Below are 14972 nucleotides of genomic sequence, written 5' to 3' on the forward strand. Positions count from 1 at the left end.
AAAAAAGGGCCCAGCTGTGGCAACCAGCAGTTTGTTGGTTTAGCTCATAAATCAGACCGCTCGGTGTCATTCCCTGCCTCTGAAGTTTTCCTCTCAGTGTGTTACGGTGCAGCGCTCTGAGCTTCCCAAGCTGGAGCAGCCACGGGGAAAAACTTTTTGGAAGGAGTAACATTTGCCATTCAGTGTGTTACTGGAACGAGTTCCTGAGAGCAAAATAAGGAAAGATCGGCCTCTGGCGCAGACTTTGGAAGCATCAGAGCTTTCCACTGGCGCTGGAGAGACCGACAGCCTGGAGAGGGCACAGGGGGCTGGAACTGGTAGAGAAAATCCAGTGGGACTTGGATGCCGTCCGCATATGGATCAGTATATACAAAGCAGCACTGGTTCCTCGCTGGTGGAGCTTTGCTGCCCTGCGCTCACAAACATTTGATGGTGGTAAGGGAAATAAATTAAGCAATGGACTTGTGTTCGACTTGGCTTTTGCCAAAACCAATTACTTGTATGCAGCAGCACCAGGAGGAACTTGCTTCACTTGGGGTAACAATGGATGAATTTGTGCCAAAGTGGCCTTTTAACTTCATTATTCAGGAAAAAGTGTGCATGTAACTCTAATTTATTAATGCTGTTAAGCCTGTCAGTATTATGGCAACAGCGTCCCCACAAGGAAGCACAGCCAGGAGAGCCTCAGAGAAAGTGTTTTATCTCTGCTTAGGGACAAAAAATGGTTTGGAGAGGAGGTTGTATTTCAATGCATTTCTTGCAGTCAGTACATTTATTCTGGCATGACAGAAAACAACTGTGACCCATGTTGCTTAAATTGGGTTCACTGGAACATGCAGGAGCTCTCAAGTCTGCCTTCATTCCCATTTCGTACCCATTCTCACCTGTGTGGAAAAATCAGGCCCCCTCCCCTTCCCCCCCCGATGCCAAATGAGCCATGTTTCAGGGCATCTGCTGAGGCATTAAAGCATCTCTGAACTTCTGCCCTTCCCAATCTAGCAGCAAAAAGGGATGGAAAGAAGATATTTGATATTTATCTATAATGATCCTTCCGCCCCCTTTTCAAATGATAGATCTTATTTATTTATTTGGGATTATTGCAGTAATTTTCCTATCTTTTCTGTCTTACTTGAACTCAGCCTTGGATTTTTTTCATGCCGCGTTGTTGGGCAGGATTTCCAGCGGTGGCTGGTGGAATATGGAGATTTAAAAAGAACAAATCCCAGCACTGAAATGCTCTGGAGCTGTTGTTGCTGCCTTGGCAGACGCAGCCCAGGGCCAAGGAAGGGGTTTAAATGATACAGAAACATTTTCAAAGGTTGCTTCAATGCCTGCTGACAGAAGGTCACACAATCAGTGAATGGCAGGAGCTGCTCTTGGATGGGAACAACATGAGCGTTTTTCTGGTTGCTATGGCTTTGCTACACTGACTCGTAAGTGTTTGAGAGGGACCGAGCCTCGTCCTGCACCCTCACACACTCCATCCTCTGTGGATTTCCCTGTAACCCTGGAGTGTGAGACAGTGCGTGGGTGAGAAGCAGGTTTCAAAATATGATTTCAAGCCCTGTTTAACCCAAACATCAGGGTGGCCCTGGAAGGGGGGGATACAGGGGACCAAATCCAATCAATTTACAGGGAGTTATTTGGCTTTGTCTGTGTTGGTGAGGGTTCAGCCTCCTCTGTGGCATTTGGGAGCTCACGGAGCCTTGTGCCCAGAGGCTGTTTTGCCATGTTTAGTCCTCCTCCTTCCACTCTCCTCTCTCCCTGGTCCACCCGTTACTGTGCTTGCTCACTTCGGCATCTCCAAAGGCTCGGGTATTACCCGAATGGCTAAGATACATCTTCCCCTGGCAGCTCTCTTGCTTCCTTCTGCTTCAGATCCATCTCCATGCTAATCCTGGGAGCGCAGAACTAGCACAGGGGAGGCAGCAGAGGCAGGGAGGGGAGTGAGCGGCTGCAGAAAAGATTGGCCTAGGTTTTCATTTTCAGTCTTTAAGTTCACTGTTGAGAACGGCAGACATCTCAGTTCACTTAGCCCAGAGACCAGAACCAGAGCTGGCAGAGACCTGTGACTCGGATCTGGAGTGGGATCCTGAAGAAACACTAGATGTGTTCGTAGATGTGCAGAGAAGGCATCTGGGGGTGGGGGGTGGGGTTGGACTGGATGACCTGGAAAGGTCCCTTCCAACCCAAAGCATAGTATGATTCTAAGGCAGAAGTGCGCAGTCTGTATTTGGAAGGAAGTGGGATGATGTGTTTGCATCACATGAGGATGATAAGGTACTTCCCAGTCCATTAAAGAGGATATCAAACATCTTCAGGAATAAATACCTCTAAATCAACTTGAGGACATTCATTTGAGAGGTCTTTCCTTGGCTCGGGAAAATCTTTTGTTCCCTGACGTTAATTTTTAAGACATTTTGGAGCCCTGGAGAAGTTCCCTAAATGCACCGTTGCCCACAGAAAGAAAAGGGAATGTTGGCCACACAGACAGCACGAGGCAGCACGACCATGGCTGTTGGAGCACACATTGGATGGGTGCAATGAGGCTGGCTGGGAGATGCGCATCGGCAAAGCCCTCTAGTGGAAACGCCGCTCCTGCCGCAGATGAGGTCTGGCTGCAGAATTCAGCGCTGCCCTAAATGAGAGACTTTGTCCAGGCCACAGCCAGGGAGGCAGATCTGCCCGGCACAACAGCGTTCTTCACTGGCAAAGACAGTTCAGCTTAACTTTCATCCTTGGCTTCAATGGCTCACGAGATGCGGGAGGTCAGATGATCAAACCATGCAGCCTGGTTTCAGACGTGTGTGAATGCCTTGCTTTCAGGAAAGGGTAACTCATTTTTGTTACTGGAATTAACGCTGATATTCCCAGCTAGTAAAAACTTAAGAGCTTCTATTGCCCATGGTGTTGCTCTTTCCGTGTTTCTCCCAGTGTGGCTGCGTTACAGGTGAGCTCTGCGGTTGTTCGATGCAATGCTCGATGCAAGCAAAACAGTCTGAGACCCTGCCTTGGGCTGGTGGAGATAAATCCTGCCTCTGCAGCTCTCGGCTTCAGATGAGGTGTGATGCCAAGGCCCCGACTCTGCAGTTTTGGGGAAAAGCTTATTATTTTCTGTAAGAGAAGAGATGTTCAATCAAGTGGCCTTGTCCGATTCCAGTGTTGCTGGGCACCATTTGTCCTTGGCTGCTCAGTAGTAGTTGCTGGGTGTACTGGTCTGGTCCATTTACCTCACTGGTGCCTGTCCCTTCCCTGTGATGCAGCTTAGCAATGGTCCTGGAGAAGTGGCTGGGGGTGGTCAGTGGTTTGTCCCATTCGCTCCACCATGCTGCGGTTGTCGTGCCGGTGAGGGCTGGGTCGGATGAAGCCGGAGCAGGGCATGGCGGGGCAGATGTAAGCCGGGCAGTCAGAACCTGAATTGGGACGGGACAGGGATGTTTGGCTGTGAAGTGTGGAGTCCCCTGGGCTGGTGACTGTGACTCCATGGAGCTCAGCACTACGTGGACTTGGCTGTTGGGTCTTGCACTGGCTGGCCCACACGGAGCCCGTGTTGGTTCCCTGCCTGCTCCACAGCAAAGCTCTCTGCTCTGGGGCCGATCCCCCCCGTGGGTGATGAGAACCCCTTGCCTTCCGAAGCACACACCTTCCCCTGTGCGCGTTATCAGCTGTGCAGGCCAAGCAGCCTGCTAACGCCAAGCCGCTTTAGCCTGTTTCTGGGAACATGGAATGAGCGGGGCCAGAAACCACATTATCTTTCTTTAATTCATCTCTTCTTCCAAGCACCTCCCCTACTTGGGAGGAGATGCTGCCCATTCCTTGTGTGCAAACAAAGTGTTGATTCAGGCCCTGTGGAGTGGGGCTAGGAGACGTTCCCAGGGGAAAAAGGAGAGACCTGGACCGCAGGGTGATGAAAGCATTTAATGTCCGTGGAATAGTCTCATGGATCCCATTAAATTTATCCCGTACCTGTGGAAAGCTTCACACGGTGCGGTTTTCTGCATCGTCTCCCAAGCTTGGGTGCTGCCGTGCTCTGTGTTGATTTTGATCAAGTCATGCAAATGGCTGTTTCTTAATTGCCCTCTCCCTTTAAAAAGGGGAGAATACCTTAGAGAGACTTCTGAGGTCTCTTTTGCTAATAAAGCTCTTCAAGAGCTTGGATGGCAACTACTTTGAGAGTGCAAACTGTTATTAATGATTTCCGTTATTGTAGAAGATGAAGCTGTGTGGTTCAGCTTTTTAACCTTGAATTGTGTGCTTGCTTTTGTTTCCGCTGCTGTTAAACCTGCGCAGGCAGGTTTGCACCTTGCCTGGTTGCACAGGCTCCGAGGACCCGCAGCACGAGCCACGTGTGCATGGATGCAGCGTGTGTATCCCTGAGCAGTCAGCCTTACTCACAAAGATGGGCTCTGAAAGACACGGTGTCGCTTGAGGATGGCCAGAAATGGGCTCAGTGGTAGCTGTTTGTAGTGACTTGATTTGGGTGGCCAAGATATAAGCTGTGAGCCATGCCTTCCAGTGCTGAAAGGGGCTCCAGGGAAGCTGGGGAGGGGCTTTTGATCGGGGAGGGCAGGGACAGGACGAGGGGGAACAGTTTTCAGCTGACAAGATGGGAGATTGAGATGAGATCTTGGGAAGAAATCTTTTCCTGTGAGGGTGGGGAGGCCCTGGCCCAGGTTGCCCAGAGCAGTGGTGGCTGTCCCATCCCTGGAGGTATTCAAGGCCAGGTTGGATGGGGCTTGGAGCCTTTGATCCAGTGGGAAGTGTCCCTACCCATGGCAGGGGGTGGAACTGGATGGGCTTTGAGGTCCCTTCCAACCCAAACCGTTCCATGATTCTGATTCTATAAGGGTCATCCTCGATGTATAACGCAACACAGACATTCCAGCCTGCACTGTGGGCTCAGGCTTTGGCAAGAAATGCTGGGGGAGATTTGACCGTGATTGACCCTTCCCTTCAAACACCCATTCCCTGTGCCCTAGGGGAAGGCAAATTCCACCCACAGAAACAACTCCTTTCCTGCTCCTTTCCTTGCCAGTGACCAGTCTACCCTGTGAAGTAAGGAGCTGTGTTTCCGTTCCATCTCTTGATCTTGGCTCCTGGGGAAAAAAAAAACCCTACACTTTTATTCCTGCCTGGGCCAGCTGCTAAAAACTGCTGTCTTTACGGAGGAGGGACTGAGATGAGATGGGATCACAGCCCTCAGTCACAACAAATCTGGTCCATAAGAGTTTCCCAGATCTTTATGCTCCTTTTTGTTTTTTTGGGTTTTTTTCTGCGTTGGATGCTGGATAGGTTAAAACAGCACTGATAAAAGCTGTGTATCCCCCTCCTGCCACACACCAGGGCCCTCCTCTGGCAGCTCCTCTCGCCCCGCTTTCCTTAGTCACTCACCCCCATTTTAATGCTCATTGCCCAGGGTTTGACGGTTACGGAGGACCCGGTGCGGGAGGTCTCATTTGTTATTTAACCCACATCTTAGAGGCAGAGGAACATCAAGTGACTTGCACAAGGTCACACATGAGTCAGTGGCTCCTCTGGCACGATGGCCAGATCCTGCCGTCCTGCTGTCCCCTGCTCTCACCACTAGATTGCTGTGCCCAAACCCCTCCACAACACAGCTACTCAATTAAGCTCCTACAGCACCTCAGATGCAGTTTATTCCCAGGTTTGCTGGCAGCCCTGGCACTCTCGTGGAGCCTTGCCTTAGGAAATTATGACAGCTGAGGTCAGGGCATCATTAGTGGTGCCCTTGGAAGCGTCACTGCCTGGTACGCAGGCAGGCTGTGCGGCACGGGGGCTGTTCCAGCCCGGCATGGCTCTTCTGGGACCCTGAGCTCCGGTTCTGGTGGCGTCCGATGGAACCCTGTCTGGCATGCGCAGCCTGGCACGGAGCCCCAGGTCTTCCACACGGGCAGATATGTGTTCATGTGAAGGGGTTTGCAGGGGCCAGAAGTGATGAACATGTTGCGAGAGGAAAGGAATCATATTATAAATAATATATTTGGTGTATATTATCTATATAATGTAATAACAGTGGGACTGGTTTATCGTGGTGGAGGTTATTATCATGTAATCCCGTAAGGCACCCCTGTTCCTGACATCTTGATAAATTATTATTACCAGTTCTATATCTAATTGCCAATTATTTCCCTCTTAGATAATTTGAATCCAAAAAATACCCCCTAAAAAGGAGCTGGGCGTGCCGGCTCCCAAAGCTCCCCAGCTCCTGGAGGCAGCCCCTCTTTGCCGTGAGCCCCAGTTCTGCCAGGCTTCTGACCCCGAGCGCTGGCACAAACAATTGCGTTGCTGTCAGGCTCATGACCCTACTTGTAACAGCAGTGACCCCCCTGGGGGTCAGGACCCCTCCTCTGCACCGAGAAAACCTCCAGCCCAGCCGCTATCCCTGCCTTGCCGCTCCTCCCTCGCTCCCTGTGTGGACACGGCTGTTCGACACTAAGTTTGCCGATGTGAAATTTAGGTTAATCCATTTCCAAAGTGGATTAACCTAACCCACACAAAGGCACTTAGTATAAAATAAGAGTGTCCACATGGTGAGGCAGCACGGAATAGTGACTGAGCTCCAGGCTCGCACCCTAGCTGGTTTGTGTCCCTGGCGAGCGTTCCGGAGGAGCAGGCACCTCGCTCCCTGGGGATGTGCTCTCCCAAACAGCTTCCAGCCAGTCTTGCTTGAAGACAAGGGACTGCAAGGAGGGAACAAAGCCCAGCAATGGGAAGGGGTTAAAGCTCGCTCCACTGAGGTCCAGGCAAGGCTCCTGTTCACCTTAAATGGTCAGGATTTTATTTTAGCTCCAGGGAGGAGCAGCAGCCATTGAGCTGGAAGGGAGCGGAGCAGGCCCTGCAGCTGGGGGCTCGCAGCCCGCTGCCATCCCGGGAGTGCAAGAGGCCGCCGGGGCTCTGCTCTCACCCTTCCCTCTGGCTCCACAGATCAACCTGGAGGAGATGGAAACGCAATACCCAGCAACACCAGTTTCCACCTCTGGCCTCGGATCTTCCCCGAGCCACCCTCCTCCCTTGCACGGTTTCCCTGGCAGTGAAGTGGTTAACGCTGGATAGAAAACATCATAATTGGACATCGGCACTAACAAGCCATAAACACTAAAGTGGCAGTTCCATCCTTGGCTCTGGCACCGGGCTACCACTATCTCCGCCGTGGAATCTCTCACACTTGGTTTATTTAGTAAAAATTCTGTTCATATCCATGAACAGTGAAAGCCGTGGGATGGGCTGCGGAGCTGTGGGATGAGGAGGCGATGCTGAGACCCTGGGCACCACCGCTGCACGTCCTGCCGGGCAGGAGGTCACCAACCCGCTGCCCCCAAAGCCCTGTCCAGGAGTGGGTACTGTTCTGCGGAATGCCAGGGTGGCACACGCTGCCTGCCTAGGTCACAGCATTCCCTGCCCAAAGCCGGGTCACGGCATCCCCATCCCTCCTGGGCACCAGGGCAGGGTGCAGGCTGTGGCCGAGCCTGGTGGGCAGCCAGGATCCACTTGGGATCCAACTGGGATGCAGCCTTTGGGCAGAGGCTGTGGTGCTGAGCGATGCTGTGCTGGCAGAGCAGGGTCCCCTTCCGCTCCCAGGGTGCGATCGGGAGAATCATCTGAAACAAAAGAATTCGGCAGAGGAGGCAGTACAGGGTGGGCACCCCCGAGCACAAGGCATGGGGGCTGCGGGCACCCACCCTGCTTCCCACGGTCTCCATGCGGGTACCTCGAACCCCAGGCATGGGCAAACCTGGTTCTGCCCGGCTCGCAGCTCTGGGGCTGTGCCGAGCTGGGGGTTCTGGGTGGGCTGCAGCCACTGGGCGATGGTGAGCCGGGGGTCCCTGAGCAGGCTGCAGTCCCCCTTGCCATACCAAGTGGGGGTCCCCAGGTGGGTCCCAGGCCAAGCAGAGCTGGGCGTCCCTGGGTGGGTTGCAGCCCCCTTGACCGTACCAAGCTGTGCAGAGGCAGGTGTTCCCAGGTGGGCTGCAGCCCCCCCACCACGCTGTGCTGAGGGGGGAAAGCCTGTGGGGGTTGCATCCCCCCATGCTGTATCGAGCTGTACCAAGCTCAGCTTCCCTGAGCAGGTTGCAGACCCCATGCTGTGCCGATCCTGGGGCTGTACAGAGCTGGGGGTCTCCAGGTGGGTTCCAGTCCCCCTGAGCTGAGCCGAGCTGGGGGTGCCCGGGCAGGTTGCAGCCCACTGTTCCGAGCTGGGGTTCCCTGGGTGGGTCCCGGACACACCGAGTCGGGGGTCCCCATGGGCTGCAGCCCTCCGTGCTGGGCCAAACCAGGGGTCCCCGTGGGGTGCCCCCACCTGTGCCAAGCCAAGCCGGGGGTCCCTTTGGGATGCACCCCAGAAGCTGAGCCGGGGGTCCCTATGGGGTGCACCCTCCGAGCCGAGCCGTGGGTCCCTGCGGAGTGCATACTCCGTGCCAAGCCCGGGGGTCCCCCGATGCATCTCCGAGCCGAGCCGGGGTTCCCCGCAGGTGCCCTCCGATCCCATCCGGGGGTCGCCGGGCGCACCCCCGAGCCGAGCCGGAGTTCCACGCAGGTGCCCCGAGCCGAGCCGGGGATCCCCTCGGGGCGCACCCCCCGTGCCGAGCCGATCCGGGGGTCCCCGAGCGCACCCCCAGCCGTGCATTCTCGCCGCTCTCCAGTAGGCGCCCGGCCCTGGACATTGTCTCTGGGTGGCGGCGGCAGCTCCCTCTCTCTCTCTCTCTCCCTCTCTCTCTCTCTCTCTCTCTCTCTCTCTCTCCCCACAATGTGCTCTCCCAGGCGCGGCTCCGCGCCCCCCGCCCCGCTCCCCCGCCCCCTCCCGCCGCCGGCCCCGCTCCCCCCGCTTCCCCCGGGAGCCGCGAGTGACGCGCTCCGCAGCGCCGGCCCCTCTCCCCGGGCAGCAGCTGGTTGTCAGCCTCTCCGGAGCGCCGCCAGCCGGGCCCCCTCCCCGCGCCCCCCGCCCCAGGTGAGGCTCCGGTACCGGGGGGGGGGGATGCGGGATGCAGGATGGAGGGGGCGATGCGGGGGCTCGGGGCGGGGGGAGCCCCGGGAGCGGCCGCCGCGGCTCCCGGGAAGTTGCGGGTCGCGCTGGCGGGGGGGAAGAGCGGGGGGCTCGGGGCGGGGGGGGCCCGGGCGTCCTTCCCCGCTCCCGGCGCTGCTCCCTCCTCTTCCCCGGAAGAGCACAAAAGCGCAGAAGAAAGTGGGAGGAGGCGGCGGTGGGAGCGCTCCGGCCCCATCCATCCCCGGGCACCGGCTCCGCCGCCATCGCCCAGCCGCCCTCCCCGGCCCCGTTCCCGGGCGGGGATCGTGCTGGAAATAGCCGCCTCCCTGGAGGTAAAGCCCTACTTACGTGTCAATCCGAGCCCCGTGCCCCGCACGCATCGCGGGGGCAGTTCTTTACCTGCGGGCGGCGGGGGGGGTGGGCGGCACGGCACCGGCCCTGGGACCCCCGCCCGGCCGTGGGAACCGCGTCCCGCGAGGGGAACGCCGTGTCTGGGGCTCCCCCGGCGGCTCCGCCCGCAGCGCTGCCCCTCTCGGACCCCTCCCGAGTCTCCCCGGTGCTCCCGGCTTCGCGCAGGGTCGGGCAGCGCCGCTCCGTCGCCGCCCCGCGTGGGAAACCGAGCGCCTGCCCGGCTGGGGAGGGGGCGCGGGACCGGGGTCCCTTTTGCCATCAGCCCCGCGGCTGCACCGGCGAGAGCGGGGGTGGGGGGCTGCGGGCGGGGACAGCGGGCAGGGAGCTGAGGGCAGGGGCTGCAAGCGGGGGGCGATGGGCAGGGAGAGGGGGCTGCAAACAGGGGGCTGCGGGGGAACAGCGGGCAGGGAGCTGAGGGCAGGGAGAGGGGGCTGCAAGCAGGGGGTTATGGGCAGGGAGAGAGCTGAGGGCAGGGAGAGGAGGCTGAGGGCAGGGGGCTGCAAGCGGGGGTCGATGGGCAGGGAGAGGGGGCTGCAAACAGGGGGCTGCGGGCAGGGGGCTGCAAGCAGCAGGCTGCGGGTAGGGAGTTGAGGCTGAGGGCAGGGGGCTGTGGGCAGGGACAGCGGTCAGGGAACTGAGAGCAGGGAGAAGGGGGCTGGGGGCAGGAGGGGAGGGGTCTGCAAATAGGCACCGGGGCCAGAGGCTGCGAGCAGGGACAGCAGTCAGAGGTCTGAGGGCATGGGCAGGGGGCTGTGGGCAGCAGGCTGCAGGCAGGGAACTGGGGGCAGAGACTGTGGGCAGGAGGAGGGGGCTGCAGGCAGGGAGCTGAGGGCTGCAGGCAGGGGTCTGCAAGCAGGAGCTACGGACGGTGGGCAGGGGGCTGCCAGGGCTGACCTCTTCACCTTCCACCTCCACTTTGGGGTGGTAGGAACACTCAGGAGGGGTTCCCAGAAGAAGAGCTCTTAAGGAAGGGGGGGGGGGGTGGGGAGGAGGTGCTGATCCTCCCTTCCTCTTCCATTTGTCATTCGGCTTTTAAATTAACTCTTTTGCCCATTTTTGGGAACTAACAAATACTCATTTCTGCGTGTCCCGTAGAAATCAGCAGAAATTGCAGTAAATAAGGACGTAAGTGACCTGACAAAGAGCGCTGGGGATGTTCTGTTTGGTGTGTGAATTGCACACACGAGTAGGTAGTGCAGTCACAGCTTGCTGCCACCACCGCCAGCATACACCCTTGTGCTTCCAGGCTGCTCGGGTTCTCCGGAGCAACGACCACCACGGTATTGGTGGCTGCAGTATCAATCTTTGACCTGGCGTGTTTTATCTTCCATTAGTAAGCCTTTCTCTGTGCTGAACTGGTTAAGTTAGGGTCAAATCTGGTTCAATACCTTCTTGGCATGCTCAGAGGGCTGGGTTTAAACAGTTGCTGAGAGGGAGATGAGGCTGCTGCCTTCCTGAGAGCTTGTCCGCAAGCTCCGTGCTCAGCCCCAGACGGGGCTGCCAGGTCTGGGGGCTGCCTGTGCCACGCAGGTTGCGGCTGGCACGGTGGTGGAGCAGCTCTGGGGGCTGGCAGTCACGCGTTGCCTTTTGTTGACTCTAAAAACACGGCTGCTTCTGGTGGGAAGCTGAGCGTGGCTGTATGCTGGGAAGGTTGCATGGCGCACAGCCTCGGTTCCTGCTCGGTGAAAGGAAATCCCATCGGGATAGGAGGCTTTGGTGAGAAAGGACATGTTTTAAAATAAAAGGACTCAAAGAGAAAAAAAAAAAATAAGCCATCCTGAGACTCAGAGCTGGAATATTAAGTGTGAGGCATGGCGTGTAAATGACTGGAGAGAGACTCGCACAGCAGTCCCCGAGAAACTGAGCCTGGCTGTAAAATAAGCAGGTTACCGATAGCCTTGCATCTCTTTACGAGATACGGTTCTAGGAGCAGCTTCCCCCCCTGCCCTGTGCCGGCCCGCGCTATGGGAGGCTCTTCTCCAGGAAGGAGAGCTGCTGGTGAGGAAGCACTGTCTGGCAGCTCCAGCCTTGCAGCCCAGAGGTCTCGGTTGCGTTCCTGGATCAGCCAGCCACTCGCTGTGCTCTTGGAGCAGCCTGGGCAGCTGTCAGTGCCCAGAGTTTCCAGCTCTATAATAGGAAGAATACTTTTCTAAGTCAGAGAGGAGCTGAGAGGCTCCGCGTACGTGTGCACACGCGGTGCTCGAAGCTTGTTGCATGGAAAGTGGGGCAGAAATGCCGAGCGTGAGTCCCGCACGCATGAGTGTCTGCCTCTCCCGGTTAGAAAATACTGGCTGCCAGTGTCTGCAGCGCAGCTGCGAATGTTGGACTGTAGATAAGGAGAGGAGCAAGGATGTTGTTTTCCAAACCCTGTGCGGTGCCGAGAGCCCTGCTCTGCTGTTTGGGTGTGGCCTGCGAATGCACCAGCAGGATCCGACTTCCCCTTGCAGGAGAGGAGCCGCACGCACGGTGCCTGACCCTTGATCACTCAATGCCTTGAACGTTGGAAACAAAGCGATGGGACTTTACAGCGGGGCGAGGAGAGCTCTCCAGAGGGCTGGGAAAGGCAGGAAGGAGGGCGACAGTGGCAGAGCTGGGGTTCGGGCTTTGGCTCTGGACTGGCTGTTTGGGGCAGCCACTGTTGCTTCCATCTGTATCGCGAGTGTTGCTTCCATCTGTATCGCGAGTGGCGTGGAACTGGGGAAAAGGCAGCTGGGCTGAGACAGGCACTGGTAATGGATTGCGTTCTCTTTTCTAATGAAAGTTTCATTTGAAGTTTGTTTACAGGAAAGAAGAAATTAGCAGAGAGAATTCTCCTGAGAACCCAGAGAGGAAAAAGAATGAGCTGCCTGCCTTGCAAGCCAAAAGAGGGTGGAAGGGTAGATGAGATTTACCGTATTGCTCCGAGTCGTGGCTGTTGCTGCTGTTGGGAAATGCTTCCTTGTTTGGCTGGGCGGTGGAGCCCGCTTCGAGGCTCAGCTGGGTTAGTGGAATCCAGGGGAAATCCAGGGCTGCCCACCCAGCCAGGAGTTGTGATCGCACTCAGGTGTCGGGTGTTTTGACACCAGGATGTGAGCTGTGCTGCTGTCCCTCTGCTCCAGCCAACTGAAATGGGGCTGTTCTGGAGCCGTGGCTGGGCAGCCGGTGCTCCGGGTTCTGCTGCTAGGGGCTTCCACCCCTGGGATTGTCCCTGGCGTGAGGGGGACGATGCCAGCAGTTGTGACTGGCACTGATGGGCAGTACAACAAGGTTGTGTCCTGAGGAGGTGGCCTCTGGTGTCCCAGCGAGCAGTGAGTGATGCAGCCAAGGGGCAGTGGAGATGCTGGAGCCACAGTAATGGTGATGACCAGAGCTTGAGCTCGAGGTCGGGGCCGTTCTCTTGCTTTAGGAAGGTGGTGCAAAGGTGTGAGGAGCTCCAGGGCACCGTACTGTGGGCAGAGCTGCAGGGGCTGCCCCAAGCCAGCAGGCAGCAGACGGAATCTTTTGACAGTTCCCACCACCAGCTTTGGCCGTTCCATGCTGCCATGGAGGGTTCGCCCCAATGCCGTCTGTGTGGCCACCTTTGCGTCTCCCTGGGGTGAGCTGTGCTGCGGGGGCTGTGCTCTGCCAGGCAGTGTTCCCCACCAGGTTTGGCTGGAAAGCAGACAGCCCAGGCTGGCAAGAAGGGGGTGACACTGGGGTGGCAGGGACGGGGCTGCCTGGGAAGGTCCCACCACAGCAGCGTGTGCTTTCTGCTGGTGGCTGGATCCAGGACGCGTGAACGTGGGCTGGCCGTGTTTGACTTGAGTCATTTATAGCTTATCAGCTTCTGGTTTGTTACCCGGCGTATATTTCTAATAATAGTCAAATGTTGTTGTACCTCGAGAGAGTCGTGTGCGCTTCTAAAGCACTTCACGGAGCACGTGCATGCGAGGCATCCTTCATCTCGCTGCTTTCCCACCATGCGTGGAGAGCCGGATGCCCCTGGGCTGTGGTTTGGGTGCCGGGGCTCGGTGTCCTCCAGGCGCTTCCCAAAAACATCGTGGGTGGCTCCAGGGGCTCCTTCTCCTGGGACAGGTGAGAGGCTGTGGGCAGCAAGGACCTTGGCATTTGCGTTTGTCTCTTAAGCTCTGACAGTAATCTTGGGTAAGCCTTGTGAAGAAGGCCAGATATTAGGGTGGCTGCCTCCCTGCAAATGCTTACAATAAAGAGACTATTTATAGTTTTCAACAGGGAGACCTTTGCAGCTCTGTCCCTGTACATACAAGATGGAGTTTCTGGAGAGGCAGGGTTGCTTGGTGGCTTGCGTGGCAGCGGTGCTGAGCCAGGGCCACTGCCTCCCACTCCTCTTGCTCCACCTCACCTGGGCACAGGGGCTGGCAGCTGGCAGCTCTGGGGGTGACAGCGTCCCCATCCTGCTGGCAGGCAAGCATGGGGCTGCTGAGCCCCATCCGTCCATCCGTCCATCCGATGTTGGTGCGTGCGGGGTTTCACAAGCAGTAAATTCCAGGAAACTCCCCGGGAGGCACATCCAGGGAGTGGGCTGGGGGCGGGTGCGAGCCCTGAGCCAGCAGATGTGTCTGCAGGGACGAGGAGGAAAAGCACAAACCTGTCTTTAAAGACGTTGGTTTGTTCACAATAAAAATCGCCAGCCGGCGGGCAGGCAGGGCAGGTTTTATGAGGCGCAGGCGAAGGTTGGAGGGGTGCTTGCCAATCACTTCTTACAAGGAAAGGGAACGGGGATTGTATTTTATCTCAGGGCCAGGGGGAGGAAAGGAAAATAAGAGCAGAGAGTTTACAAGCCTTTGAAATGTTTCAGTCAAAGGGAAGAACAGTTGAAAGCGGTTCTGGAAAGGTTTTTGGTGTTCCCCTGTACCCCAGGGCTCTGGATGCAGGCTCTGCCTGTTGCTTGGAGAGGGAAGCAGGGAGAGGAAGGCAGATAAAGAGATGGCCAGCAGGACCGTGTTAATACAGGCACACGTATCTGCTTCCTCCCAAGCTGTGTGTTTGGGGAGTTCAGCCCAGGGAGGTCCCACAGCCCCTCCTCTCATTCAGGATCTCAGTGCTGCCTTTATGATGATGGTTTTGAAATCCTGTGGCTGACCTTTCCGGCGCTGGAAGCGATCCAGGGGCTGTGTCTCGAAGTACTGTAAAGGTTAGCAAGAAGGGAGAGAGAGGGAGAGAGAAAATGTCCTTTCAGCTGCAGGAGTGGGAGAGAGGAATGTCATCTATGCTGCTGGGGAACGGGTTGCTGGCCGGGCTCCCTGGCCTGAGCTGGGGTGTCCTTGTCTTGCTGGGGACCTTGCTCCCCTAACCCCTTCCCGAGGGCACGTTGTCGGGTTTGATTAAGGTACAGAAGCAACAGCCATGCAGGGAGGGCTGGAGGAGCAGCGCCTTGGGCTGGGCTCCCGGAGCCTCCCCTGCAGCATCCAGCAGTGCAGCAATATGGGGATGGGTGCTGCTGCTCGGATCTGCCCCACCAGCTGCTCCCCGCTGGTTCCAGCCCTTCGCTGTGTACCCTTCCAGCAGGTGATTTGATCTCAAAACAACCTGAGATGTTTCACAGAGCTGTTTCAATGGAGTT

General features: G+C 57.0%; 1 protein-coding gene across 5 annotated transcripts in view; it reads left to right on the top strand.

Moving 5' to 3' along the window:
* Nucleotides 1-14972, top strand: part of NOL4L (nucleolar protein 4 like) — a 64159-nt gene that overhangs the window by 28891 nt on the left and 20296 nt on the right. Inside the window, exon 1 of one of the 5 annotated variants that reach the window (XM_054081764.1) lies at nucleotides 8839-8965. The exons of 1 other annotated variant lie outside the window; for it this stretch is intronic. The gene's annotated coding sequence lies outside the window, so the exon portion shown is untranslated. Of the gene's footprint in view, nucleotides 1-8838; nucleotides 8966-9172; nucleotides 9334-12123; nucleotides 12142-12331; nucleotides 14544-14972 lie in introns of those variants that run through there. 3 more of the 5 variants (XM_054081763.1, XM_054081766.1, XM_054081765.1) reach the window with 3 other exon arrangements.

Source organism: Cuculus canorus, chromosome 16 (assembly GCF_017976375.1).
Source record: "Cuculus canorus isolate bCucCan1 chromosome 16, bCucCan1.pri, whole genome shotgun sequence".
Lineage (NCBI taxonomy): Eukaryota > Metazoa > Chordata > Aves > Cuculiformes > Cuculidae > Cuculus > Cuculus canorus.